Source organism: Schistocerca nitens, chromosome 6 (genome assembly GCF_023898315.1).
Source record: "Schistocerca nitens isolate TAMUIC-IGC-003100 chromosome 6, iqSchNite1.1, whole genome shotgun sequence".
Lineage (NCBI taxonomy): Eukaryota > Metazoa > Arthropoda > Insecta > Orthoptera > Acrididae > Schistocerca > Schistocerca nitens.
Genome location: NC_064619.1, coordinates 206366071 through 206370507, shown reverse-complemented (window position 1 = coordinate 206370507; position 4437 = coordinate 206366071). Strand labels below are relative to the sequence as shown.

General features: G+C 45.8%; 1 non-coding gene across 1 annotated transcript; it reads left to right on the top strand.

The window, feature by feature from the left end:
- The first annotated feature begins 2198 nt into the window (after positions 1-2198).
- Trnas-cga (transfer RNA serine (anticodon CGA)) lies at positions 2199-2272 on the top strand. Its single transcript has one exon. It is a non-coding gene; the product is annotated as a tRNA-Ser (tRNA).
- Positions 2273-4437: the final 2165 nt, after the last annotated feature.

The window sequence follows — 4437 nt, the reverse complement described above, 5'->3', positions numbered from 1 at the left end:
CGTTAAAATTGAAGCTCCGGCATAGAATATGTAATAGTAGGAATAAATTTCAGGATTCAGGTGTATATAAGATCAAATGTAATGACTGCTGTAAACAATATATAGGGCAGACTGGTAGGAATTTTGAAACCAGATTCCTCTCTCTCTCAAATCCAACCCTATGGGGAAAGAGGGAGAGTTTTAGTTGTAGAGAATCAAAATTTATGAAGTAAAGAAGTATTTTTTATTTATCCGTAAACATTTTCCACCCAAAAGTGAGAACATGGATTTTCTTTAATTACAGCGTCAACTACGAGGAATCAAAACAAATGTTTAAGACAAAATTACCTAGTTTTTTTATGTAGTATCTGATTCTGCAATAAAAAATGGGGGTCCCATTGTAAATTTTAAAGTTGCCTCGCGCCCCACACCCAGGGAGGTGGGATGGCGAGCTAATTTTAGCAGCAGCAGATGTCCCCCTCGAAAATAATCAACTTAGGATTCTACATATTTTCTCGTGTGAAGCTCATTTTCCGAGTTAATCTTGTTTGTCTAGTTCAAATGTATGTGAAATCTTATGGGACTTAACTGCTAAGGTCATCAGTGCCTAAGCTTACACACTATTTAACGCAAATTATCCTAAGGACAAACACACACACCTGTGTCCGAGGGAGAACTCGAATCTCCGCCGGGACCAGCCGCACAGTCCATGACTGCACCGCCTCAGACCGCTCGGCTAATCCCGCGCGGCTCTCGTTGGTCAACTTAAAATTTACACCCTGTATATAGAAATTCAAGTTAAGCACACTGAACATCACGATATGGTGTAATACACTCTAAGGAAAAAAGAAAACGACGCACCACAACGGAATTATTCGAATGGGACGCAAATAAGTAGACGTGATGTACATGCGCCGACAAACAAATGATTCCATTTCAGAAAAATTTGACGATTTATTGAAGAGCAAGAGCTTCACAAATTAAGTCAATAATGCGTTAGTCCTACTCTTGCACTTATGCAAGCAGTTATTAAGCTTAGCATTGATTAATAGAGCAGTTGGATGTCCTCCTGAGAGATTTCGTTCAAAGTTCTGTCCAATTGGTTCGTTAGATCTCCAAAATCTTGCGCTGGTTCGAGAGCCCTGCCTTATTGCTCAAAAAGGTTGAAATGGCTCTGAACACTATGGGACTTAACTTCTGAGGTCATCAATCCCCTATAACTTAGAACTACTTACTCCTAACTGACCTAAGGACGTCACACACATCCATGCCCGAGGCAGGATTCGAACCTGCGACCGTAGCGGGCACGTGGTTTCAGACTGAAGCGCCTGGAACCGCTAGGCCACCCCGGCCGGCCCTTATTGTTCCAAACGTTCTGAATTGGGAAGAGATTTGGCGAACTTGGTGGCTACGGTAGAGCTTGCCAAGCACGATGAGAAGTAGTAGAAACTCTCGCCATGTGCGGGTAGGCGTTACCTTGCTGAAAAATAAGCCCAGTATTACTTGCCATTAGGGGCAACAAAACTGGTTGTAGTGTCGCCGAGGATGACAAACAAAGCGGTCTTGCTAAGAAAGGAAATGGCACCTCAGACCATCACTCCTGGGTGTCAGGCCGTATGGCAGGTGACAGGTTGGTATCCCACTGCTGTTTTGGGCGTCTGCAGACACATCTTCAGCCTGAAACCTCATTGACTGCAGTAGAACTCCAGAATGAGTTTTTCACTCTGCAGCCGAGTGTGCGCTGATATGAAACTTCCTGTGTGCGCCGACTCGAACTCGGGACCTTTGCCTTTCGCGGGCAAGTGCTCAACCATCTGAGCTACCGAAGCACGACTCACGCCCGGCCCTCACAGCTTTACTTCTGCCAGTATCTCGTCTCCTACCTTCCAAACTTTACAGGAGCTCTCCTGCGAACCATGCAGAACTATCACTCCTGAAAGAAAGGGTATTGCGAAAGGCAAAGGTCCCGAGTTCGAGTCTCGGTCGGCGCACACAGTTTTAATCTGCCAGGAAGTTTCATATCAGCGCCCACTCCGCTGCAGAGTGAAAATCTCATTCTGGAAACATCCCCCAGGCTGTGGCTAAGCCATGTCTCCGCAATATCCTTTCTTTCAGGAGTGCTAGTTCTGCATGGTTCGCAGGAGAGCTTCTGTAAAGTTTGGAATGTAGGAGACGAGATACTGGCAGAAGTAAAGCTGTGAGGGCCGGGCGTGAGTCGTGCTTCGGTAGCTCAGTTGGTAGAGCACTTGCCCGCGAAAGGCAAAGGTCCCGAGTTCGAGTCTCGGTCGGCGCACAGAGTTTTAATTTGCCAGGAAGTTTCATATGCAGTAGAACTGTCTTCAGTGTTGAATCCAGATTGGAAATGAGTCCCAATCGCCAGCAAAGACTTCTCTAGAGACGCCCCGCACAGCAGTGGGATGCCGACCTGACCGCCAGACAACCACCAGAGATGATGATCTGGGGTGACGTTTCTTTTCATTCGTGACACGTCGACGATTCATCTATGCCCCGCTTTGGTGCGCTTCATGGCAGGCTATCTCGGTCTTCCATTTCAGCCAGACAATGCGTCCCCCCCCCCCCCCCCCCCCGTTCCCCGCTCATGGCGAGAATTTCTACTGCTTGTCTTAGCGCTTGCCAAACCCTGCCTAGGCTAGCGAAGTCGCCCGATCTCTTCCCAGCTGAGAACATTTGGAGGATAATGGACAGGCCACTCCAAACAGCTCGAGATTTTGACGATTATTTATTTATCGTATGATGATACAGAGCTTGGATCAAATACATAAATTTAAGAGTATACAGTGTAAGAAATGACAAAGCAAAATACTTGTACAGAAGCAAATGCTCAAAGTATTATGCTAAATTATCTACACATTATACAAGTTCTTAGATTTCTAAGTCCAATCTGTTGACCCAGTTGAGCCCTTCAGGTGATGCATGGTGGATGTCATTTATTGATCCCCCAAAGGCTCATTTCGGGCATTCACCAACAATGTGATTAATTGTTTGCAGCGCAGCTTCATAGACACAATCTGAAGATGTTGCCCATCCCCATTTGTGCTTTAGACATCCGGAGTTCTCTTGTCCTGTTCTGATGCGGGTGATGGTACTCCACTGGCGTCTGTGGAGTGTGAAACCTGGAACTCGCATGGGATGCTTTTCAACCAGATGACCGTTGACCACTGACGACTCTTCCAACTGACTTCTCCATACTTCGTTGATGTTAAAGTCGCAGGCTTCAAGATGTCGAGCAGTTCGCCAAGGTGGTTTTCTTGACTTCAGACATGCCTCCTGGGTGGTGCTAAATGAGTAACAACAACAGGATGAGACCGAACTGCACGAAAAGGCCTCCCGGTCATAGACTGCAGAGCAAACAACCAAAAAAGTCCTTCTCAGGACGCACAATGTCGTAGAATTGGACCATCTATTCCCATAAGCCAACTTTGACGATCTAATGTGCCAATTCGACTTGGCAAGATATCTCTCAGGAGGACATACAGCAACTTTGTCAATAGTGCTAGCCGAATAATTGTTTTCATAAGGGCCAGAGGTCGACTAATGCGTTGTTGGATTCCTGAATTTGTGAAGCCCTTTCTATGCATATAGACTGATGCGGCGAGTGAAAATTTGTGCCAAGGCAGGGAATGTCTCCTGCTTACTAGGCAGGTGCGCTAACCACTAAGCGACCTTCGCACCACGGTTCACACACTTGCACGGATTACCCTGGCTCGCCTTCCTCCTCGTTCCAAATTCTCTCTACCATCCCTGTCTACTTCAAATTCCCCCTTGCACATGAACAGAATTGCCGAGGCTCTGTACATTCTGGAATAGAACCCCAGTTTCGAGCGTAGGCGGGGGATCCAACCTGAAATCCAGGGTCAGGTACTTATACAAACGAAATGACACAATTTCAGAGACTTTACTGGTCTCATACGGATATGATTTTATTTATATAGACTAAAGCGGCGAGCGAAAATTTGCACCAGGCTGGATCACCCATTTACGTTTGATTATGAGGTGGTATTCCAGAACATGGGGAGTCTCGGAGGAATCTAAAGTGGACTGAGGCGACAGTGAGAATTTGAATCGTGGAATGGGACATGGCCGGATAATCTGTGCAGTTGTGCGAAGCGTTACAAATTTCCATTCGCCGCTTCAGTGTTTATACTTAAAATCATATCTGTGTGAGAGCAGTAAAGTCACTTGTGGGTGCTTCACTTTTTATGTCAGGCAGTGTTTATAACGACGAAGCTGACAGTGGATTTATCACATCTGAAGATGACAATTAACTCTCGAAACCGACAATGTGAATGCTGTAGTTATTATGTGATCTTGGCGAAATAAATTACTATATAAGATTAAAACTGAGTGGCGAAGCGTGAACAGATCCCGGAAATTGCGTTTTCCTGTCCAGAAGAGAATTTTAATCTGTCAGGATGTTTGAGAACCTCGAACATTATC